The 26821-nt window shown below is 38.8% G+C and overlaps 1 protein-coding gene and 1 non-coding gene across 7 annotated transcripts in view; both read right to left on the bottom strand.

Annotated features, from left to right (window-relative positions):
• CDK6 (cyclin dependent kinase 6) overlaps positions 1–26821 on the bottom strand; it is a 236180-nt gene that overhangs the window by 75990 nt on the left and 133369 nt on the right. The gene's annotated exons all lie outside the window — the stretch shown is intronic.
• On the bottom strand, positions 23600–23706 carry LOC112134548 (U6 spliceosomal RNA). The gene has a single exon (XR_002915949.1). It is a non-coding gene; the product is annotated as a U6 spliceosomal RNA (small nuclear RNA).

Here is a 26821-nt window from a genome sequence, read left to right as displayed (position 1 = left end):
TTAATAACTCTAAATATCCTTAAAAAGAAAATATAATGGTAAATTTAAATTTTAAAACATGTTGAGGAAAACAATGAGTGCAATATATAAAGATCATCATTTAGAAATCCATAACAAAAGTCGCTACTAATAGTAACAACGCAGTTGTCTAGTAAGCAAAGACAATAGGAATTATGGACAGAGTTTGGTGATTGGAGCCAGCTGGAACCAAAGCAAATACGATGTTTATTACAATCATTACATGTATTAACAGCCTCTAGAGGTGCTGAATGGATGTGGCAACAGGACAGGGAGCGGAAGGCAGGGGGGAGTTCAAGGATATTTACACAAGTGGATGTATCTGTTTAAACTGCTTTGATCTCTATTCACATTTTTTTGAACCTGTTCAATAATAGTATAAGAAAAAGTACAGCCAAGGCCAACTCTGACTTAAAATACATTTCTGAGTAAACCGCTCTCACTTGATGTTATATTTAACAATCTTTTATCATGTACCCTTTCACCAAGGTCTTGAAAAATTTAGATGTTATCTGATTCATCCTCATTATATGGCCACAATGGCAGAAAAGCATGGTATGAACACTGTGCTGGATGTCTTCTTTTTGTTGCCCCAGATAGTCTCTGCCCTAGAAATGGACCTATATCTGCCATATGCCTCCAGTTTCTTATTGGCTTTGGCCAGTGGGAAGCCTCGGCAGGAATTCAGAGAGAAGAAGCATGAGGTCAGGATCCTCAACTCTTTGATTTTCCTCCCAGCAAAGCTGTCTAGAACTGACTGTGTTGCCACCACAAAGTCAATGTCCATCTCAGGAAGCCTGCTCTACTTGCTTTCTTCCCCCTGGATTCCAGTAACTGCTTCCCCTCTTCTTCTAGGGCCTGGGAATGGTAACCAACTGACTGCGAGTAAGACTCAGGTCACAGCACCATCCCCCGAGTTCCCCTAAACCCACATCTCTGTAAATCATGCCTGTGTCAAGAAATCCTTGAACTACTTGAGTTTGAGTGTGCCATCTATTTCCTGTTGGGACCCTGGCTGATACATCCTGTTTATAGATGAAGAAACTAGCATGGGTGGCAACTTCTCCGAGTTTCAGTTTTCTCATCTGTTAAAGAAGATGTTTGGACTGGGTAGTCTATAAGGTGTCCTCTGTTAACATTTTAAGACTCCCTAAATGATATAGCAATGGCAATGAAGATTTAAAAAAACATATATACTTTATGGACCCAAGAACGTTATCGTTAAATATCTTTGCCGTCCTTTGGTTTAGTAATTACTTATGGAGTGTTCCAGTGTGGTGATATTCTCCTTCTCGGGCCCACTTCAACAACATACCTCAAATGCAAACATAGATAATGGTTTATAAGGAATATAAATGTAATCTTTGAAATACTTCAGAATCTTTATTTTGTCAAAGTGAAGGTTTTCTAAACTGTGCTCTAATCTGTTTATTTGCATCAGAGCAATAGAAAACTTTCTAATACATATGTTTTTCTCCCTATAGAAAACTAGTATGGTTTTGTGAAGTGAAAATCAAAACTAGTGATAATTTCACCGACTTTTCACAGAGTTGCAAAATTTACTTCTTTTTTTTTTTCGAGACAGAGTCTCACTCTATAGCCCAGGCTGGAGTGCAGTGGTGTGATCTCGGCTCACAGCAACCTCGGTCTCCCGGGTTCAAGTGATTCTCCTGCCTCATATTCCCCAGTGCTTGGGATTACAGGCGTGCGCCACCATGCCCGGCTAATTTTTTGTATTTTTAGAGACAGGGTTTCACCATGTTGCCCAGACTGGTCTCGAACTCCTGACTTCAAGTGATCCGCCCACCTTGGCCTCCTAAAGTGCTGGGATTACAGGTGTGAGCCATTGTGCCCAGCCATAATTTAGTTCTTTAAAATTACATACTTAAATGAAGAATATTATAAAGAATTGGAATTCTAATTCTGCCAAGCACAGTCTTCTCATTATAACACCTTAACTGGTTATGGAAACTATTAAGAATTAAATACTGGCCAGGTGCGGTGGCTCACAGCTGTAATCCCAGCAGTTTGGGAGGCTGAGGAGGGCGGATGACCTGAGGTCGGGAGTTCGAGACCAGCCTGATCAAATGGTGAAACCCCGTCTCTAATAAAAATACAAAATTAGTCGGGCATGGTGGTGCATGCCTGTAATCCCAGCTATTCAGGAGGCTGAGGCAGGAGAATCGCTGGAACTCAGGAGGTGGAGGTTGCAGTGAGCCGAGATCACACCACTGCACTCCAGCCGGGGCCAACAAGAGTGAAACTCCATCTCAAAAAAAAAAAAAAAAAAAAAAAAAGCATTAAATACCCATAAAATAATAATGGAGTCATCTCAAATTCACCCATTTGTAATCTAAGGGCTAGAAGGAGATGTTTCGACATATGGCAAAAAAATGTCTGAGGTCAATACAAAGATGAGAGTCTCACAGCATGGAGCGCTGTGCCAATAACTTTGTCCTCACCTCTGCTCTGATGCATCCATTACCAGCAGGAGGGCTGTATTTCCTCACACCTAGAGCTACCTTGGCTCACATGGGGCCACTGGCTCCCTTTAGATATGTGGATGTCCCATCACCTGCTATTGCTGGTGTGGTTCTCTGATTCTCTCTCTGGGATTCTCTTTCTCCGAGTCTCTGCAGGTCCAGATCCTACCCATCTTTCAGGCCTCACTCACATATTGCTTCATCCACAAAGCCTTTCCTGATCTCCCAGCTGGAAGTAATGGCTCTTCTCTGAGCTTCCACTGCACTTCTATAGTACTTGACCCTTTCTATCTTGCATTATAGCTTTTCCATTTCTTGGCCACAATGCATTTATAGTGTCATGCATGGAAGGTGCTCAGTAATTATCTGATAGCTAGATACATGAATGAACCACAGGAAACTCCCAGTGGCAGTGCTAAAGATGGATAGAGGCAATCCCCTAGACTGCAGAATATGAGGACAATACTGTCCCATAATAACTTAATATCTTTGAGTAATCATGTACCTTTAACAGAGGAAATGATCCTGTGGAGGGAAGAGCTGAACCTGATTAGATTCAGAGAATGTGTAAGAAGACTCACAGGGCAATGAAAGGCACAGGGAAAATGAGCTGAATGGGTGTTCCCTCCAAGTAGAGATGAAAGGCATCCTGGGGGAAGAGAGCCACTCAGTAAACAGGGGGGCTGTGTACTTGTGTCAGGGGAGGGATGAAAATGACTCACTGAAGGACCAGCAAAGGTAGAATCAGGGATCCAGGTTTCTGACCTTTTGTGATATCAGTGGCACTTGCCATTTCTTACTGAGTCGTACACCTCTCCCCCATTTTATCTATGTCTAAGCAGATCTACCTAAAAAAGGCCTAGACAGCAAGCCTTTAGGTCAAAGTAAGCTTCCAGTCAATTCATCATGTGAATGTCTACTCTATGAGGTACTACGTTAGTCCTGGACAGTGTGGTCACAAATTAGGAAAGCAATGAGTTAAATGAGTTGGCTGAAGTACAACTGGGTTGGAGGGAGGGGTGGTGTCTGTGTAGCAATTTAAGTGCAGAATGCTACGGTCCTGTCCTAGTGTTCCTCCTGCCTTTGTCTCTTTTAAATTATTGCTTAATCTAAAGCGACATCCTCAGGCAGTCACTTTTCTTACATGAAGCACAATCCTTGCGGAACACTCCATGTGCCTGTCCCCACCCCTGCTCCAATCCATGCTGTATTGAGAACTCTGCAGTCTGTGACCCACAAATCCAACTTTCTCCTGGACATCACCACTTAGTGCTGCTACCAGTATCTCAAATTCAAAATGCATGCATTGTCTTTCCTCTGAAACTTGCTTTTCCTATATTTCCTCTCTCTGTAAGCAAAATCACCACCTACCCAGTTTCCCTACTTCTCTTGACTTTCAATGAAGCCACCATCAGATCCTGACAATTCCATCGAGAGCATGTCCTCTCCTGGATGGTCCAAATAGCTTCCTCTGTAGTCTTTTCCTGCCAACATGCCCCCTGCCACTCTGTCTTCTTTACTGCATCTGAAGTTGTGCTCACCACTCTCCTGCTTAAAATCCTTCATCCATTCTCTGGAGATTTCAGGGTCAAGCTCAACTCTAGTTTACCTCCAATGCTCTCATAATCTGGTTCCCACCCACTCTCTGCCTTCATTGTCGGCTCCCCCTTCAGATGAAGGTTTTCTTTAACTTGTCAGAGACTGTGAGGTTCTTCAAACATGTGTGCTATGTCATACCTCATGTGGTCTTCCCATAGGCCCTTCTCTGGAATGTCCTCTTCACAACCCCATTCTTAATTCCTGTGAACCTTGCCCTGCCTAGTCCTCCCCAAGCATAAATGATTGCAGCACTTACCACATTGCATCTCAATCATTGTATCCTTACGGTCTACTAGGCCCAAAGCCAGCCCTTTGAGGGTAGAGAGTATTTCTAAGTGGACTTTTAATCCCAGTCCCTCGCAGAGTGTTGTATAAAGCAAGCATAAAATAAACATATGTTCCAACAAATGTATGGGTAGCCAGAAGACAGCAGAATGGAGAGTTACAGGATAAGGAGGGATAACACAGGGCAGGACAGAGTGTTTCTATTATAGTATAAATTTTATAGGCCATAGTTGTGTCCCCATGTCCACACCAGGCATTCTGAGAGTCCACCAACACGATCTTTAGTCAACAGATGACTTTTTAATAAAGTGCAAGGACCATTTTATTTTTGTAAAATGAAGTTTTAAAATGCCTGAAGGGCCCATGTTTTCCTTCAGGCTGCACTGTTTAAATTTCCTCTTGAACTCGTGAAACTTAAAATAGTTACCACTTATTAAATGTCTATTATGTTTCAAGTAACAAACTCATTCTCTTTGTAGAAGTACAGTATAGTATAGTTTTGATTTTGACACTAAACAATCATACATTTGATCTCCCTCTGCTTTCACCATAGAAACCAAGCAAATATTTGTAGACATTCCTTCAACCTTCACAGATAAGTAGAAATGAAAATTATTCTGAACACAGGATATGGCAGGCTGCAGGGCTCATTATTTCCTCTTAGAAGTTGTTTTAACTCTTAAGGAAATCTATTTGCTTTGAGAGGCCACATAATTACTCAGATTTGTAAAATAATTTAAAAATTGGGTTTTTTTTCCTTGCTATGCGAGGCCACATAATTACTCAGATTTGTAAAAGAATTTAAAAATTGGGTTTTTCCTTGCTATGGAAACAGTCAAATGCCTCTAAGGTCCATGCCTTCTTTCTCATTGGTTACTGTGCTTCTTTTGACACAGGTTGTAAGCAAACCTACTAAACGAGTACTAGCAGGTTATATGGTTAGTGCAAGTGACGAGGGAAATGGAAGCATAGTTTTAAAATCCAAGTTCAGGCACACACATTCTTCAACATTTTAAAATTCCATGAGCACTGCCTTCCTTAAATGGGGAGGATTTGCAGATTGTCAGGTGGAAGCAGTCATGAAGGTATAGCTCATTCAGCTCATTCTACAGTACGCTCTCCTCCTAAAACACCCTCATCTAAAATGGGTCATCGAGATGCACGCAGGAAAATAAAACCAGCCACAACATTTCCCAGTAATCCAGGCTACCAGAAATGAATTTAAAGTCTACAGAGGACTGTCGGGGGTGGGGGGTGGGTCCCACTATATTTTGTGCTTTAAGCTATTAAAGGAAAGACATAAAGAAAATATGCTTCTGAAGATTAGGGTGTTTCATGCTGTTCATTTAGCAAGATTAAAACTGCAAACAGAAAAGGAGGACACATCTGAGAGAAGGACTTAGATTGCAGCATTAGGAATTTGTGTTAGACAGAAGGAAGTATTTTCTGACAATAAGAACTGTTAAATATCAGAATGGATTACTGTGGGGCCTTGTAATGTTTTCTCTTCTCTAAAACTTTTCATTTTTATTTTGAGTATAAATAAGTAGGGGGCTACGGAAGGAGAGAAAGGAAACATTTGTAAAGCACAGAATATGTAATGCACTGCGCTGAATTAACTTTATCTGTTCTCTTATATAATCTTCAGTTTAATGGTGTGAGGTGAGTGTCAATGACTATTTTTACAGATAAGGAAGCTGAGACTCACAGAAGTTAAGAGCCAATGGCAGAACCAGGATCTGAAGCAGGTCTTATTGAACTCAGGTTCATTCTCCTCACTGTGGAGTCTAAATGACCTCAGGTCTTTTCTTTTTTGGTCTTAAGCCTAATTACAATAAAAAAGTCTGTATTTCCAGAACAGTCAACATTTCCATAGTAATGCAGTTTACCAGAAAAGCTGACAAAAACAAAAGAAGTTGTTTTTCTAAGATAATGGGACCCCAAGGGATTTCACCAAGATGGCTGCCAGTTGAGGGATCAGGGTCATGGATGTGCAAATGACTGGGTCCTGGATAGAGGGTAGGGAAGGTTTGCCTACCCACAATGTTCTCCACAGGAGCCAGAAGTCGGGCACTGTGTGCACAGGCATGTTTATGCTGTTCCCTAGATCGCTTCCCTGAAGACCAAGCATCACCCTTCCTAACATTTTCTCCTTTTGTATTCTATCTCTGCAAATGAGATCACCATCTCACCAGCTGCCCATGTCAGACTCTTCCTCAAAATCACCCCTCACCCATTTATGCAGATGTAGTGTAAAAAGGGTGCCTTCTTGTTTACAAAAAACCAAAATGCACAGAAGACTAGAGCTGTGGAAATAGGAGAGAAGGAAAATACACAATTTAGGGAACCTAAATACTATCACCCACCATTTGCTAACACAGTCACTAAGCAACATTAAAAAAAAATCATATTACTTGACATAAGAATTCTTTGGGTTTGAACACAGTGCAATTGTATGGACTCGACGACATTATCTAGATTTTACCATCTGATTTCAAAGTTGCTAAAAAAAAGGTCTAATATGTAATATGTGTCCTAGCCCTTTATTTAATTTCCTCTTTCTTTTATAACACAGTTTTGCTGTACTTACTGAATTTTAAATGTCTTCAAAATCTAAAATTCATTTCATATCTCTTCTATGAGCAGAGATGAAAGAAAGGATCATTGAAAGGGAATATAGTTCTGTTGATTAAATAATTACAGAATATATACATTCATTTGCTCTTAATGAGCCACAATGCTTTTCTTAAAATTGTCTCAGTTTCTAGGAAGAACCACACTAATACCAAGGACTTACAGAGTATTTCTAGGTACATCCGCTGTCAGGAGAGATACATGTGTGAACATAAAAACCAGCGGAAGGCTTCTCACCTAGACTCTGGGACTCACGCTGCACGCGTGTTGGGGGCAGTGTGGTTGCTGCATGCAAACACTACTTGAAAGGAAAAGTAACCCTCTGAGTTTGAGTAAAACTTGGCTTCTAACTCAGAACTAATTCAAAGAAACGCTACATTTCCATTTATAAACATTTCAAAGAATGTTACTGCTTTCTAGAAACCTGTGGCAGGTAGCTTCTTTTATCCTGGAAACTGTTAGGGCTTTCAAATGGCCTAAGAAATATTCCACAAAAATTATAGTGTACCATCATTTTGCACTAAACTCCTGCACTAGGCCCCAACAGACTGGACTAAAAGTTAAAATGGAGTCACTCATGCTCACCAAACCAAAACTGGGTAAATCAGGAGAGACAGAGAAGTCAAAAGAGAAAGACAGCCTAATTTCCCAAACAGGCCAGTTTCTATCTTAAATCAGCATGACAATGAAGTTCCCTCTGTTTTAATCTTTACAACAGAGTAACTTGAAGTAACCTGATGTTAAGCAGTTATCTATTGTTCTGTCTCCCTGTCCCTTACATGGACATAACTTTGAAATGACCAAGCTGCTTTCTGTTCTTTTGTTTCTGCTTTCTTCTGCCCCTTTTCTGTCTATAAAGCCAGTCTCCTTTGTTTGACTAATTGGAACACTTATTCTATTTTACAGAATGTGGCGTTGTCCATTTCTAGAATTGCAATAAAGCCAACTGAGATCTTTAAACTAAATTTGTTGGAATCACAGAAGTGATTACAATGATATCTAAGAAAAACATATATTACATATTTTAACTATCTTTTAGTAACTGAAAGTACTTTTTTCTCATTTACGTATTTATTTATTTTTGTACGTGAGTAAGTTCTTTAGCGGTGATTTCTGATTTTGGTGCACCCATCACTTGAGTAGTGTACACTGTACCCAATGTGTAGTCTTTTATCTCTCACCCACCTCCCGCCCTTTCCCTGAGTCCCCAAAGTTCACTGTATCATTCTTATGCCTTTGCATCCTCATCGCTTATGAGTGAGAACATACCATGTTTGGTTTAACATTCGTGAGTTACTTCACTTAGAATAATGGTCTCCAATTCCATCCAGGTTGCTGCAAATGCCACTATTTTGCTCTTTTTATGGCTGAGTAGTATTTCATTTTATATATATATATATATACACACCACATTTTCTTTATCCACTTGTTGACTGATGGGCATCTGGGCTGGTTCCATATTTTTGCAACTGTGAACTGTGCTGCTATAACATGCGTGTGCAAGTATTTTTTTCGTACAACTTATTTTCCTTTGGGTAGACACCCAGGAATGGGATTGCTAGATCCAATGATAGAGCTACTTTTAGTTCTTTAAGGAATCTCCACACTGTTTTCTATAGTGATGTACTAGTTTACATTCCCACCAACAGTGTAAAAGTGTTCCCTTTTCACCACACCTGTGTCAACATCTATTTTTTTTTTTATTATGGCCATTCTTGCAGGAGTAAGGCAGTATTGCATTGTGGTTTTGATTTGCATTTCCCTGATAATTAGTGATGTTGGACATTTTTTCATATATTTGTTGGCCATTTGTATATCTTCTTTGGAGAATTGTCTATTCATGTCCTTAGCCCACTTTTTCAAAGGAATGTTTGTGTTTTTTTTCTTGCTGATTTTGTTTGAGTTCCTTGTAGATTCTGGATATTAGTCCTTTGTTGGAAGTATAGATTGTGAAGAAAAGTACTTTTAAATCACTATTGTAGCTACTTAAAAGAGAACTCTGACATATGGCAAAAATAGAAGCAGGGCCTCGTGACACCCTCTGTGAAAGCCTTCCAGAATATTCTGAGAGAGGAAGCAGATTCCTACTCCACACTCCTGCAGTACACCTCTCTTACAGCCCTTGCTGACATCTGGTGTGACCAGAAGAATCTGCTTCCATCTCTGTTACCCCCACAAAATTGAATGCTACAGTGGCAGGGACTGGGGTTTACTAGCTAATCTTTGGATCCCCAATGCTTAGTGCAATATCTGACATATGGCAAGCATTCAATGACTATTTGTTAAATGTATGACCAAGAAAAGTATCTTTTCTGATAAAGAAGTTCTTCCAAATTTGCCCCCAAACTCCAAAAAATGAACTCTGCCCAAAGCAGCAAATCAAAACGAGGAAAAAATCCATGTGTTTGTGTGATTCTGAAGGTATGAAAAGTGTTCTAGATTAATAATTATGGCAATAGAATAAAATTTATACATAATAGCTTAAACAAGATTTCTTGTAAAGAATAATTTTGGCCTCTTGTTGGCATTGGCTCATATACATGTATAATTGCCTAAGGCATTTATTTATCTATTTATACTGAGGTGTACACAAATCTTAACATGTTCGATGTATATTTACACATGTACACACCTATATAAACACCACTCAGACCAACATATAGAATACTTACATCACCACAGAAGGTCCTCTTGTATTTTTCCTAGCAATACCATTCCTGCACCCCTATTTATATAACCATAGATTAATGTTGCTGGTTCTTGAATTTCATATAAAAGAATCATGTGTTTTGCTTCTTTTGCTCAAGATAATATGTAAAAACTGTGTATGCTGTTGTAGTTACCAGTATATAGTTTTCTCTCTTTCATTGCTGTGTAGTATTCCATTGCATCATTATGCCAGAGTTTGTTTAGCGATTTTTTCTGTTGATGGTTATTTCTAGTTTTTGGATACAGTAAAATTAACATTCTGCTTTGAACATTTTTGTACATGTCTCTTGTTGGATACAGGCATGCATTTCTCTTGGGTATATATAGAGAGTAGGCAAACGTTTAGTAGATACTACCAGTTTTCCAAGTGGTTGAACCATTTTACACTCCCACCAGAAATGTATGAGAGTTACAGTTTCTCCATATCTTGGCCAACAGTTGATATTCCCAACCATTCGAATTAGTGTGTAGTGGTACTTTCTGTACTTTTGACTGAATAATTTGTATTCTAAAAGGATAATATAATCTGGATTTATTAAAGCACTAACTAGACTTTCTTGGTAATGATAGAATAAATAGTATCTGTCATTTGTGACTAACATTTTAAATTGTCTTAAACTATTGTGTGACTCAGTAGTTCAAGACAACTGTAAAATATTAGGCTTTTTTCTCACTTTTGTCCCTTCTATGTCTGACTTAGCAAACTCCCAACTCTTTAAGCATCTGTTTGTCCTCCTCTTGAGGTGTATAGACTATATATACATTACACACACACACACACACACACACACACACACACACAGTTCTTAGACAATCAATTTAGGCATTGAAAAAGAATTGAACTTAGTATTCTGAAATGTTTGTTTGAACATTAATAATGTAAACATTTTAGAAGCTGTTGGATAGTAGTTTTTACTAGATTTCTTCTATGGATATAATTCTGAAACATCATTATACACTAAACATACAACCATATTTGTCAGTTTATAGCCCTGTAGCTTAGTTAAGGGGCAAACCACATTCCCTCTAAAGAGGTCATGCAGTCACATTTCCATTTGTTGTGAGTCTTCCCATTCACCCACGCATAGAATTTAAAAATGGGGAACCACAGCAACTATTTTGGGGGAGGGAGGCTGAAGGACAATAATCAGTGTACACATGGTGTCGTTTTTTCCTTGTAGTTTAGAAACTCTGAATTAGCGTAGGAATTTTTTTTTTAAGTCAACAAACATTTGCAGAGTGCTACTTGGTGGCCAACACTCAGTGCCAGTGAACTCTAGGGTATGGTTCTTGCCCTTACAAGGCTCACAGGCTTTACAGGTAAACATGCATCACAGGGGTTCGTTGTACTGATTATTTCATCACTCAGGTGTTAAGCTTAATATCCATTATTTTTCCTGATCCTCTCCTTCTTCACACCCTCCACCCTCCAATAGGTCCCAGTGTATGTTGTTCCCTTCTATGTGTCCACATGTTCTCATTGTTTAGCTCCTACTTGTAAGTGAGAACATGCAGTATTTGGTTTTCTTTTCCTGTGTTAGTTTGCTAAGGGTAATGGCCTCCAGCTCCAGCCATGTCCCTGCAAAGGACATGATCTCATTTCTTTTATAGCTGCATAGTATTCCATGGTGTATACGTACCATATTTTCTTTATCCAGTCTATCACTGATGGTCATTTGGGTTGATTCCAAATACCCATAAAGAAATACATGAATGATAAAGAAAATGATTCTTTGCTATTGTGAATAGTGCTGCAATGAACATACACGTGCATGTATCTTTATAATAGAATGATTTATATTCCTTTGGGTATATACCCAGTAATGGGATTGCTGGGTTGAATGGTACCTCTGTCTTTAGGTCTTTGAGGAATTGCCACACTGTCTTCTACAAAGGCTGAACTAATTTACACTCCCACCAACAATGTATGAGCATTCCTTTTTCTCCACAACCTCACCAGCATCTGTTATTTTTGACTTTTTAATAATAGCAATCTGACAGTGTGAGATAATATCTCTTATGGTTTTGATTTGCATTTCTCTAATGATCAGTGATGTTGAGATTTTTTTCCTGATTGTTGGCTGCATGTATGTCTTCTTTTGAAAAGTGTCTGTTCATGTCATTTGCCCACTTTTTTATGGTTTTTTTCTTGTAAATTTGTATGTTTCTTATAGATGCTCCATATTAGACTTTTGTTGGATGCACAGTTTGCAAAAATTTTCTCCCATTCTGTAGGCTGTTTACTCAAAAGAAACATGATAGTTTCTTTTGCTGTGCAGAAGCTCTTTAGTTTAGTTAACTTCCGTTTGTCAATTTTTGCTTCTGTTGCAATTGCTTTTGGTGTCTTTGTCATGAAATCTTTGCCTGTGCCTATGTCCTGAAGGGTATTGCCTAGGTTGTCTTCGTGGGTTTTTATAGTTTTGGGTTTTACATTTAAGTCTTTAATTCACTTTGAGATAATTTTTGTATATAAGGAAGGAGTCCAGTTTCAATCTTCTGCATATGGCTAGCCAGTTATCCCAGCACTGTTCACTGAATAGGGAATCCTTTCCTTATTGTTTGTTTTTGTTAGGTTTGTTAAAAATCAGACAGTTGTAGGTGTGCAGTTTTATTTCTGGGCTCTCTATTCTGTTCCATTGGTCTATGTGTCTGTTTTTGTACCAGTGCCATGATGTTTTGGTTACCGTAGCCCTGTAGTATAGTTTAAAGTTGGGTAGCATGATGCCTCCAGCTTTGTTCAAAAAGAAATATTTAATTCAGCATTTACCAAGCTGAATGACTTTCTCCCCCTCATATAACATCTATTAACATTCTACAGAATTAGTGATCCTTGGAAAACGAGTTGAAAAGCACTACTCTATGACAACGTATGGGATTGAGCACAAATAATCTAAAATAAAATTTGAAATGTATGTATGCACATAATTTAGTAAGAAAAATAAGAGCTAGTATATATTGCTTTAAGCAAGCAAAATATATGAAAACCTGGTTTTGCATTAAAAATGAAAGTAAAAGTTAAGAACCCTTCAGGGCTTTGGTATAACCATTATGGGAGTCAATTACCACTATATATTATTACAGATGTAGATGGTGAGGACATCTTGCTATATATCTGTATTAACTATACTATTTCTATTAGTTCAGATATGCCACATTCAGGTAGTGGCTTTTCTGAATAAATATCTTATTTACTTTCAATTACTTCTTCATGATAAAAGTAGAGTGCAGAACAAATTCTAATTACTTATACTTTCTGGCTGTCTGTACAGCAAATGAGAAGACATTTATTGTAGTATAATGTTGAAGTTCATCAATAATTACTGGGCAATCAACCTATCAAGACAGAAGCTGAGACTATGAAGACAAATAACATATCATGTCTGTCCTGGAAGAGTTCATAGTCAAGCTAGGCAAATGTAAAAAGAAATAACTGTAATACTGTGTGGCTGGAAGTATAATAAGGCATTGAGAAAGTGCTACAGAAACACAGATGACTTCATTAAACAGAATGGGTGATTTATTGCTCCTACAATAAAGTACACACAATGTCTATGTACAATAAAAATATGACTGCAATCAAGAAACTAATATTTATTGAGCACCTATTATATATTGTAAATGTGCATGCCAGAATTTCTTAATTATCAAATCACTATTAGTTTCATAGAATTTCATATTGTTCTCAAAAGGAATATAAAATATTTCTTAGATTTTTGGGCAATTTTATTATTCAGAATCAGAGGGAGCCAAACAAAAGTTTAATTTTACATTTTAGAAAACAGTCTAAGGCAATACCGTCATATGCAAGCAATCCCTCGGATTGGTAATCAGAACTATATAGATTTCACGTGCTTTCATTTCACAGTTAGAGCCAGCAGAGGGAGTAAACCTCTTCAAAGAAAAGACTGAAGTATATATGGAGAAATGTAAGACTTCAGATGTAAAGAATGCCTTTGATAAAAAAGAAAATTTGAGTACTGAGACACAGATGTCAAATATAGGGAAGTACTTTAACTGTACTTTTAAAACTCATTAAATGTAAGCGTAAAAGCAAGAGCAACCACTGAGTAAACTGAAGGATGCCGTCTTACTGCTTTAATGAGACCTACAGGATTGAAAAGTATTAACTTTCCCATATGAAAGTCGTGACAATAAGAAAGCTCTGTAGGCTGGGCGCGGTGGCTCACGCTGGTAATCCCAGCACTTTGGGAGGCCGAGGTGGGCGGATCATCTGAAGTCAGGAGTTCAAAACCAGCCTGACCAACATGGGGAAACTCCATCTCTATTAAAATACAAAATTAGCCAGGCGTGGTGGCACATGCCTGTAATCCCAGTTATTTGGGAGGCTGAGGCAGGAGAATTGCTTGAACCCAGGAGGCAGAGGTTGTGATGAGTCGAGATCGCACCATTGCGCTCCAGCCTAAACAAGAGTGAAAGTCCGTCTCAAAAAAAAAAAAAAAAAAAAGTTCTGTAAAACGTGTTCGTAGCAAAATCTGACTGATTGGCATTAACAGGAAGGAATTTCAATAGTCCATTTGCTAATTAGCAAGAGCTACTATCTGATGAGTACCTGTTTTACTCCAAAGATAAGTCCATATACACCAATCACAGTACATTTCTGCCTGAATTTCTAAGGCTATGAAACTGTTACCTATGAAGAGAATGAAAATTATCTTGTGCTGGGCACAGCGGCTCATGCCTATAATCCAGCACTTTGGGAGGCCGAGGTGGGCAGACTGCTTGAGCCCAGGAGTTCCATACCAGCCTGGGCAACATGGCAAAACCCTGCCTCTACTAAAAGTACAAAAAATTAGCTGGGTGTGGTGGTGCGTGCCTGTGGTCCCAGCTACTCTGGAGGCTGAGGTGGGAAAATCACCTGAGCCTGTGAAGTCAAGGCTGTAGTGAGCCGTGATCATCATGCCACTGCACTCCAGCCTGAGTTATGGAGTAAGACTGTGTCTCAAAAATAAAAAACAAAAAACAAAAACAACTACCTTAGGAACACAAATTCCTTGTGAATATTACAATAAATTCAATTTTTAACCGAACTACACAGGACTAAGCCTTTCTTTGATTTTCCTCGTGTGGAAGAAAAAATTGAGAGAGAAAAATTTTCTGAATGAAAACCAAGCATTTTTACTCACTTTCATCTCTGGTACATCCACAATATTTTTTCATCTTTGCTCTTCACAGGGTACTTCTCGTACCCTTCTCAGTTGGTATTTTTACCATATTTGGTTCACCTACCAAACAAACTAAAACATAATCTGCATAGTGGAAAATTATTAATAGGAATGTCTGTTTTGCACAGGCCCAAACTCTCTTTTTTGCAGGATACTATTTTCCCTGTCTTTTGCTTACCTGTGAACCTATAACATGTATAAATAGGAGGTATTTGTTTTTCTTACCTGGGTTAAGAGAAAGAGATACAAGTAGAGAAAGAAATGGGGGTGCCTAGGCTTGAGAATAACTGGATATGGGCTGAGTTCACAGAGAAACCCTGATCGGCACTCCCTCCCAGCCCTATGTGATCCTGTCTCATATGCCACAAGTTCTTTCAAAAGCTCTATTACCTAGTAGCAAAGTGGGCTGGCGTGATCTAGAAGGTGACTCTCAGGACCAACTGGTAGGTTTATTTTTCCATTTTATTATCTGTTTTCTAATTTATTCATTTATGCTTTAAACTTTTCCTGCATCCTAGTTTATATAGGTATATTCTAATTAATTCATCATTATATACTTTAACATGTTTTAATTTTTCATAATGAGTAATATGTAAATACAATCGATGCTTGTTGAAAATAATTCTTTTTCTTTTGTGCTACTTGGATTGAAGGCTTTTACATTTACAGTCAATCTTTCTTTTCCAGTCATAAAAGCAGTTAGTGCTATGAATTAGCCTCTGTGAATAGCTTTGGTCATATTGTCAGCTTTCATGTAGAGTTCACTGTTGTCATGTGAAGTCACTGTTACACATTAAATAGGCAAGAGAAAAGGGGGATTTTACAGATTGTGAGAAGTTTATAGTGAAATTGGGGAATGGCAAGTTGATAAGCTGAATGGCTGAAATGTCAGTTACCAGGTACCCTTGGGAATAAGTAAAGACCAAGACTCCAAGTTGCCTCCTGCTCAGTGTACAAAACGTCTGTTCATAATCATTTATGTGGTCATCTACTTGCTGAAGATGATCTAAATATCAGCCATTTATTAGTCTCATCTTTAGTCGTCTGTAAACACCATACAGTATAGTGGGTATGTGACTAGATGGACTAAGGGAAAGAGTCCCTGACTGAGATTTTGAAACCTGAGCTTTTGTTCCAGATATACTCTGGATATTAGTTATAAATAAATATTTATATCCAGATATACCTCTGGATATTAGTTATAAATAACCTTTGTATATTTATTACATTGCAAAAAAGTAATTTTATATTGCTAGGCCCTAGTTTCTCAACTACAAAATCAAGAAGTCACATTTGATTATTTCTAAAGTCTTTCCAACTCCAGAATCCTATAATTGAGAATAAATAAATTCTACATGCTCAGTGTCACCATCTGAACATTGCACTGTGTACCAATACATCCAGGTCAGTGATGCTGTTCACAGAAACTTGACATTTACAGAATCAAACTTTAACCAAGAGGAAAACTGAAAGAACATTAATAATTACCCAATAAAATTTGTGATTCCATAAAGCAAAATTGGAATTCCAGAAGAGCCTGTGAAGAAGCTTTAAGAGTTATTTAGCCTGAGTGGCAAAAGGCAAAACCACATATCACTTATCAGTGTAGCTACAGGCTAGAGAACAATCATGTCTGCATGTCATGTAACATGGGAGAGGCTGTTGTCTGTCTCGTGTTCTTTTCGGAATCAAGCATCATTGTTCAAACAGAAATGTGTAGTGATTGTGCTTCATTAGGTAAGCATCCAAATTTATTACAAAATATGCTCAGAGTGGCCATTTCAGAAGACATGTCTGTCTCTGAAATAGACAATTATATATATATATAAAAGACCACAGCAAAAGGGAATGACATGGGATATAATTTTTCTGTTCCTACCCATTGAAATATATCTCTGGTTTGTGTCTTTAGAAATTACCAAAGAGAAAAAGATGATCTCAAATGACTGAAATTACTTGTAGACAGAAGGATATTAACCTCCTACAACATATTAAAAAGTTTGGGAGGGAGAAATTTAAGCTACACATGATACTTCTGGAAATTCCATTCTGTTTCATGCAAATGATCAGTGAAAGTTATAATGATACAAAGTTATGTCAATAATAGACTTTTAAAGAACCAGGTATAAATGGCAGTGTAAATATACAAATCATCTTGGTTTCTTTTAAACATTACCAAACAAATATGATCCTAGGACGAAGGCAGAAATTAGGGGAAAAAAGCCTCATAGCTTCTTTGTTGGTGATTAAGGGACTCTGAGGTAAAAAAAAAAAAAGAAGAAAAAAAACCCAACAAAAATCAAGAAGCAATGCTCAAGGTAATAAGTGCTTTCATGTTTCCAGTTCTCATATCTGAGGGCACTGGATCAAGCTAAAGGACAAAGAGATAAGGACAATATTGCAAGTTACGAACAAATGGCAGATAAAAGAGCTCTTCTGGGTTCTGATTAAGTGACAGCATTCTACACATTCTTTTGACTTGAGAAAGTCAGACTAAGAGCAGCGGCTAAGTTCCATGTGAAGCCCCGCTAAATAAGCGTATCTGCATGCTTTCACATTCTGGCAGGACAGGATTCCTCCCCTTTCATTGAACAGAGACATGTTCTCTGGGCTCACAGCAATAATGCGCCTCTGCTTCAACTTCCATAAAAAAGCATAAATGTGTATGCTGAAAGCACAGAGAAGTTTTGTGCTTTGGGACGAGGTGGCCGGGAGCCAATGTTTACAATCCCCTGGGTGGGGAAGGCAGGCTGAAAGGCTCAGGACGGCAGGCTTTAAAAGTCTTTGCTGTTGCCGCCAGTGACCTTCGCCTCTGTTTTCAAAGCAGCTCTCACGTTAACCCCTTGGATTCTGTGTGCACTGGAGCTGCACAAAGGAAATACCTTTCTTTGAAGGACACCTCTCTCACGCACATCGGTTTCTGATTTCAGCTGCAGCAGCTCAGAAACACTGGATTAAGAAAGAAGCATGTATTCAATCTGCTGTCAGACCCATGGGCATGTCAGTGGTATTGGATCTGGGTTTCGGAGTGTGCTCTGTTCTACAAAGTGAAAGTTTCCAGCTTTAGGCAATGGACTCAAGGTTATAAACCAGGGGATTGTGAAACATGAGCATATTTGGTCTCCAGGGGAGAAGGAAGCATCCAATTTATGCAGAAATGCTCTTTTCCCAGCTAGCCAATGAGAGGCGAGGCTACAAGAGTGGGCTTCCTATTGGGATCTCCTGACTAGAAGAATGGTGCTTAAAATTAAAGACAGGCTAAATTGCTAACAGGCCAACTTAAAAAGCAGCTGAAGAGAAAACACCAGTTGTAGAAATGAAAAGGGAGTTTTCGTGTTATGAAATCAAAGCTGACCACATTTAGCTTATTATTATATGTTGTTGTTTCACGGGGAAAGAATTAATAATCTTTTATTCTTAATGCTAAGAAGATCCTACAAAATCTTACCATATATGTGTATTTTTTTAATAGTCTTTACTAAGTTACTCAAATGATGATATTCAAGAGTGGTATTATTTAAGGCCTCAAAATGTTTTCAGTACACAAGATTTACTTTGAAAAAACTGGTTCGATATGTCAGGGACCAGAACAAATGATTTACTTTGAAAAAACTGGTTCGATATGTCAGGGACTAGAACAAACACTTTGGTCTATGAGAAATTTTGTGGATTTAAAGATGTTTTCATCTAAACATTGATCATCATTGACATTGTCACCCCTTTATTGAATGGACGGCATATGGAACCCTGGGGTCATGAATTGTGCAATTCTAATATTCAGAGTCTATGAATTCCTAACACATTTCCTGTCTTCAAGAGGGTTAAGATTTCTGGAGAAGAAAATGAAAAGCAACACACACCAGAAAATTTAACCGATTTGCAAAAAAGTCATTAAGTCTTACTAAAATCATCCAATCAAATATGAGACAGCATTGAGAGAGAGAATTTTCTCTTCACATTTGGAGATGAAGCCTGGCCTCTACGTTACCAGGCAGCCATCTATAATGTCATAAAGTACATGTATACTGTAGCTGGAAGTCATCTTAGGAATATTTGAGAGAACTGTTTTTCAGGACTAATAATTGGCTCTTAATAAGTGCTTCTGAAAACAGTTAATAACATTTCAGCTTCTCGAAGAATGCTTAATAGTAATCATAACTATCGGCCTGGCTTTCATTACAGACCAAACAACCTGTTCCTTGTTATCTATTGTGGAAGTCAATGGTGATTAAGTAAATATATTTTACTCTAATGCAGAAACTGACTAGAAGGAATGTTTTGAGAAGCTCAAAGAAACCCCAGAGCTGCACAACAGAGAAGACACAGCCAAAGAAAAACAGCCGAAGTTTATCAAGGGTCTTCCATATGCCTGGCACTTCACTAAAGATTTCACACATTTTATGTTATTTAAACATAAAAACTTGTGAGATAGGCACATAATTTTTTACCCATATTTTAGGTAAGATACTGATATTCAAACATGTTAATAACTACAGTAGTCCAACAACTAGCCACTTGTCAGAGATACAATCCAAACCCAGGTCTAACTCCAGAGTCTGCAAGTAACCACTGAGTATGACAACCATGCAGGCAGACAGCCCTCTACCACTGCAGAGAAGCCCCCGGGAAACATATTTCACAGCTCTAACCAATTGGTGTACATTGCAATTACTATTTTATTGGGGACTCCAAGGCATGTCAATCTTTTAAGAAGGAAGCTGTGTTCAGTTGGAGATTTTTCATCGTATTACTGAATTAAAAGTCACATATGACTTCTATCAGAGGTTGAGAAGCTGTAATACTTGGTTTCTGCAATAGATTTACTAACATTTATGTATTAATTTCACATTTTAAATGGAATCTAAAAGTAGCAGATGAAATTATGCTATCACAAATTTTCATGTTTTACAAGCCAGTTGGAAAATGTTTTATTCACAGGCTACAGGATCCATATTCTCATCATTTCCAGTCTGGGCCCCTCACTTCTACCCAAAGCTTTTAAGATGTTGTTTCTTATTTGTCTCCATAAATGAATCTTGTCTTAAAAAAAAAAACTGCTGTGAAATCAAAGAAAATAATTGTTGCCATCTTTTACAGTAATGACATGTCACTTAAAAAGTTTTCAGCTTAGACTCCGTTTTTTGAAGCAGCTTCTATGAACTAATAACCTAACAGCTCTCCATGAACTTTAATTATTGCAATAGAATTATTAGGCACCACCAGTTACAACTGAACTCCTCCACACACAGTATAAAGTTAAAACTGTACAAATGAAGCCAAAATATGCACAGCTAAAAGGAATGTTACAGGGGGGCCTCTCTTAGCGAACAAAGCAAGCTCAGTTTGGCTCTTTTTCCCTCGCGCTACCACATCCGCACATCGTTAGTTGGAAAATTCCTGATATATGCTGTAATTTTTTGTGCTTTTTTTTCCCCCAGTACACTTGAGGCTTTAATGTCCAGATGCCATTTTCCCCCTTATCTGTCCCTGTTTGGGGCTCTGCCAGCTATGGTCAACAATTAATACAGCCGAAGAAAAAAATACAGTACGCTCCCTGGCAACTGGTACAGCCTCGCAGGAAATACCAAATAAAAACTTGATTATGTATTGTTTAACCATTTTGTTTGCCTGTAGGCCACCCTGTCGTCGGTGTAATTCAGACGAGCATGCTTCATCTGGACGGTCTGTGCACTGCACCATTGTTCCCAGAGTCTGTCACGCACAATCACTGGCTTCAGCCTGTGGCCCTCTAAATGAAAGGAGCAGATTTGTGGCAGCTTTCCAACCTGCATTCCTTTTAATTAGTCAACTTGTGGCCCAATGTTATAATAGATAAGTAACCTCTTAATATTCATGTAATTAATTTATTTTTTTCTCATTCAGTTATAAGCCTTTGCATGGTAGAAAAAAGGCTTTTTCCTATATGGGCTCTGGCTTATGAAATAAGCATGCTACTATTATAAAGAACATCAGAGACCATGTCTCAGTGATTCTCCAGGAGGACAATTCCAGAAACCACAGTATGCCCATACCTATATTTTAAGCATATTATTTTTGCATTTAAAATAGTAACATATCTTTCTTTTGTATGAATTTGATTTATGTAAGATGAATCATCTTGTTGCAAACTTCAACTGGGCTGATAAATTTTAACTGATAAATTAGTTCACTATCAGAGACAGAAAGCTTTCACATTTTAGGATCCCTTTTAAAGCAAGGCTGACATGAAAAGTGGCCAGGAGTTCCCAAAGTACTAGGAAGTCTTCTACTCTAGACCTCGATTAAGTCAATAATTAAACTGCTGATGCTGTTAGCTATTAGCACATGATGAACCTTTAAAAAGATAAGTTGATTTCTATAAATACTAATAATGCCCCTTGGTAACAGGAATCAGAATGGCTTTTAAAAGCTCCATATTTAAGTTCTTTCAACTATTTAAATTTTTCTACTAAACCAAATTCTCCTCAAAGGCAGTAACATCATTTTTACTTCTTTCATGTCCTCATGGACAATACACATGGTGGGTGAAATACAGATATATCTGTACTACTCTCACATATTCTTATTAGCACTTCTCACGAGATTTATGAGACATTTACAATGTCACATCAACAATTAATTAATTCATTCATACATATACAAATGTGCCTACTAGGTGACAAGCATTGGATCTCAGTTGCAAAGATGACACATAGATGATGAAGTCATCATATCTGTTCTCAAAAGCTCACAGTTGAGCAGAGGAGGCAGACATGTAACTGACCAATTGCATGAGCTCTGTGTGAGGTAGACGTATATAATTTAAAAGCCTGGGTTCAAATCCTGTCTCCTCTTTTATGAGCTACATCACCTTGGCTAAATAGCTTAACCTCTCCATGCCTCTGTTTCCTCACCTGCAAGATGGAGAATCATAGTACCTGCTTAATAGGGCAACTGGAGAATTATATGGATAAGGTACATAAAGTACTCTGCAGGTGCCTGGCTCTATAAACTTTAGCTATCAGCAAATGTTATATACACATCAACTCCACAGGGGTGAGGCGGGTTGCAGGACAGGGGTATCTAGTGTTAGAGGCTTCAGCGAGGAGGCGCAAGGGCATGACTGGTACAGAGAGCAACATGAGCAAAAGTTGAGGAGTATGAAACTGCATGGACCAGATAACAGGACCCCGAGTGTTACTTGACAGAGCTAGGACTTTATCCTGAGGAGAAGGGGAGGTACTAAAGGGTTTTATGCAGGGCACGTATGTCATATATGCATTATTCTACATTTGCATTCTGATAACTGTGTAGGATTGAAATTGGAGATGATCCTGAAGGCAGGGATCTCAATGAAAAGGCTGCAATGATCCAGATGCTCTGGGAGGAAGATGTATAAAACCACAGCAGTAGGAGAGGCAAGGCAGGAAGAATAACTTTAAATGAGTCAAATGAGGGAGAAAGAAAGATTAACTGAATCTAGGATAAGTCCCAGGTTTCTGGCCTGGGTGGCCAGGTAGATGGTGAGGCCATCAGCCTGAATAGGGACCCAGAAGGGAATGACTGGAAGGCTTGCTACTTAGGATGATATTCAGAAAGATATTTGGGTCTGGGGCTCAAGGGAGTGGACCGAGTTGGACACAGATGAGTTCCCTGCCTCCAGGATTACCTCCACAGCGGAGGAGACTGTTGAAGGAGATAGCATGTACAGGCTATGTGCCATAGGGCAGAACCTTTGAGGAAGGCAGAGGTGGGCAATCAGCGGAGAGGAGTGAGAGACGTGGAAGGAAAAGCAGGATACTACGATGTCACAGAAGTCAAGGTGGATATTTACATGAAATAACTAATAGAGAAGCATACATGTACCGAAGATGCCAAACAAGGTGAGGTCTTTAGAATATCCACTGCGGTAACATGATGGGAGCAGAAGGCTGCCTGCACAAAATTGAAGGGTTAATGACATCCAGAGTGAAGTCCTTAGTTACAGAAGAAAAGAGACAGACGACAGAGCCAACTGAAGCTGCTCTCTCTGCCTACCATGCCTTTCCCACTTGCCTCTAACTCTGCCCAGAACCTCTGGCCCCTTTAAGGCTTCTTTGGAAAACAGCGGGTACAGATTGTGCTTGAAGGCATGGGGGCAGCAGAGACATGATGGAACCAGGATCTGGAGAGGATCAAAGTGGATGGAATCAAGTGCCCAGGTAGTGAGATTAGAAGACCACTGACTCCAAGGCTACAGACTCAGAAGTGAAGATGAGCACAGAAAAACATAGATTAATTTGCAAGTATATGTTGTAGAGATGCACTGATGGAATTCACATTCAAAGGTTTATTCACTTGATTAAAATACAAACCTAATATTATCATTAACAGGGGCAATCTCTGGTTTGTGAAGCCTAAAGCTTACACACTTTTTTTTTTTTTTTGAGACGGAGTCTCACCCTGTCGCCTAGGCTGGAGTGTAGTGGCGCGATCTCCACTCACTGCAAGCTCCACCTCCCGGGTTCACGCCATTCTCCTGCCTCAGCCTCCCGAGTAGCTGGGACTACAGGCGCCTGCAACCACACCCGGCTAATTTTTTGTATTTTTAGTAGAGACAGGATTTCACCGTGTTAGCCAGACAGTCTCGATCTCCTAACCTCGTGATCCGCCTGCCTGGGCCTCCCAAAGTGCTGGGATTACAGGTATGAGCCACTACGCCCGGCCAAAAAAAATATGGAATGCTTCACGAATTTGTGTGTCATCCTTGCGCAGGGGCCATGCTAATCTTCTCTGTATCGTTCCAATTTTAGTACATGTGCTGCCGAAGCGAGCACCTTATACACTTTTAAAAAGCCGACAAATACCACAAAATGCAGAAATAAAATCACAATATTTTGATTAATAAACGGACACCTCCACTAGGAAACTCACTTGCCCTGTGTTATTTTTGGGCACATACTAGTTGACTGTCTTTCATCTGACAGCAATTTTTGAAATATTTTCTATAGGAAGATAACATGGTTGATCAAAGATTATTTTTATTGACAGCTGTGATGCAGAAAACATGTCACTTCACATGTGCTCACTGTTGGTGGTAGTGCTACAGGTTTTAGCCATCATCAAATAGAATATTGATAAAATTTATTTTGGCTGATTCTTATAAGGCTGATTCTTATAGAAGAAAAATTGCATGGTTATTTCTATCATTAAATATGTTGCATTATCAAGTATATTCTTTTTTTTTTTTTTTTTTGAGACAGAGTCTCACTCTGTCGCCCAGGCTGGAGTGCAGTGGCATGATCTCGGCTCACTTCAACCTCCGCCTCCTGGGTTCAAGTGATTGTCCTGTCTTAGCCTCCCGAGTAGCTGGGATTACAGGTGTGCACCACCATGCCCGGCTAATTTTTGTATTTTTGGTAGAGACGGGATTTCGCCATGTTGGCCAGGCTGGCCTTGAACTCCTGACCTCAGATGATCCACCTGCCTTGGCCCCCTAATGTGCTAGGATTACAGGCATGAGCTACCATGGTCAGCCTCAAATATATTTTCTTATTATGAAAAAACTTCCATCTTAACTAGGCATTGATGAGAATAGAAACATTTGCTTTCAAGGTACATGTCTGTTGCCTTGAAGAATTCTCCTCAGACTAGCCTTTGGCTCAGTATGTTTCAAACCTTGTTTCTCCTCCACTACCCACAGACTTTGGTGCCAGAGACCATAGGACATGGTCATATTGTGAAATGACCTCTGAATCCCAGGTAAGTCAGTACAGTACTGGTGGAAGTGAATTCCTGGAGGCCATTTCTACACTGGTGTAGCTAGGCATAACTATGTTAGGGGGTTTCTCAATCTGGGCACTTTTGGCATTTGGAGCTGGGTAATTCTCTACTGCAAGGGGCTGTCCTGTGTATTGCAGGATGTTTAATGGTATCCCTAGGCTTCCATCCACTGGATGCCAGTAGCAACATCCCTCTCCCCCATATTGTAACAACCCAAAATGTCTCCAAGCATCAATGAGTGTCCTCTGGGGGATAAAATCATCCCTAATCGAGAACCATTGATATATATGTAACCAGTGAACCCCATATAGAGCTTCTAAAACCCAAATGAACTCAACATCCCCTTAGCCAGATCTCAAAAATGCCCATGGTCACTCCATTGCCACCTGACACGAGAACTGTGATGGGTGAGGTAGAAGGTTAATCAGCTGCATTTAAAATAGCTCACCTCCACAATTAAAAAAAAAAAAGACCAGATGACCATATTGCTAGAGCCTCTCCCATAACCTTGGTATGTGATGGGGGCTGAAAGTGAGGAGTTCTGAAGCTTAAAACTCATTAGACACAGATAAATCCACTTCTGATCATAATTTTAGTCATAAGCAATGACATATTTTTAAAAATTCTTTTTATACTGCATAACTAATGACATGACATGTTTCATACACATACTGCAAATCTCAAGATGGGTAAAAATACATTTCAAATGACCTCATTAATCATTATAATATGACCTACGGTTAAGTAATCAAAGCACAAAACAAGTATTCTCAATTCTCTCGATAATCATCACATGTTTTATGACATGAACGTGTTATAAAAAGAATATCTGTGTGTTATGTATGCAAGCAACTAAAATTTTAACATTTCACTTATCTTGTAAGATGAATGAAGACTTAGATGTAACTAGATTTCCCGGATTACTTACATTTCTCTCTGTAAGCTCTGCAAGTGTATTATTTTAATCACTTGAATTTTTTCTTGCTTATGTCTTATTATCAGTTGCCTTTTTCCTGCTGTTATGATCCCTATGTTTATCAGCCTAACTCCTTTTCTAGTTTTTGCTTCTAATATGGACCTATTACACTTCAAAATGAATTCAAACACATTTATCAGGTCCCCCATAGAGGGGCCTCAGACTACCTCCCTGATCTCAGCCCTGACCTCTGTCCTTCCTGCTTACTCTGCCTCAGCTGCACTGACCTTCTTGCTTTCCTTGGACAGACCAAACTCCCTCCTACCTTGGGGCCTCTGAATTTACTGCTCCCTGTGACTAGAATGCTCTCCTGAATCTTAGCATGCTCTGTCCTTCATCTCCTGCACAAAAGACCTTCTTTGACCACCCTCCCCCTCTAAAATAGATTCCCGGTGTATCACACTCTATTGCACTGCTGGGCCCCAGAGATTTTATCTAATATATTAATTTGTTTATCATACACCTTCCTGACAAGAATGAGGGGAGATTTTATATATCTCATTAATTTCTGCACTCTCAGCTCAGTGCCTGGCCAGCAGAAACTACAGCAAAACTTGAAGAAATTTTATATAAGAGTATGGATCTAAATAAGAACTCAAGAGGTAGATGTAAGGCTTTAATGATGTGATAGCTACTTGGGTGCTCAGAGCCCTCCTCTCTCTTTTGTTCTTCTGTATTTCTAATTCTATTCCCTTGCTTCTTTACTTCTCTTTACCCCCACAGGCAACCACTATCCTAAGTCTCATGTTTTTCATTTCCTTCCTTAAAAAATGTTAGATTTATCTATAAATCTACCTAAATAATATTTAGTTTTGCTTTATACATATTCCATGTGCTTTATAACTTTCTTCATTTTGTTTTATTCCCCTCAGTATTGTTGCTAATATTCATCCACGTTATTGCCTGTAGCTATAGCTCATTCATTTTTTTATTTTCACTGCTGTATAATTCTACTGTGGGAATATACCAGCGTCAATTTAATCATTCTTTTGTATATGAACATTTGGGTTGTTTGGAGTGTTGGTATTACAAACAATGCTGCAGAGTATTCCTGAATATGACTCTTGGTACACATGTGCAAGAATTTCTCTAAGGCATGTAACTTAAGGCATGGAATTGCAGGGTTTCATGGTATAAGCATGTTAAACTGTATAGTTAATACCAAATTATTTTCTAAAGTAGAGTATCATTTT

This window comes from Pongo abelii, chromosome 6 (assembly GCF_028885655.2).
Source record: "Pongo abelii isolate AG06213 chromosome 6, NHGRI_mPonAbe1-v2.0_pri, whole genome shotgun sequence".
NCBI classification, from domain to species: Eukaryota; Metazoa; Chordata; class Mammalia; order Primates; family Hominidae; genus Pongo; species Pongo abelii.
Note: the sequence above shows the minus strand (reverse complement) of the source record. Positions and strands in the feature narration are given on the sequence as shown.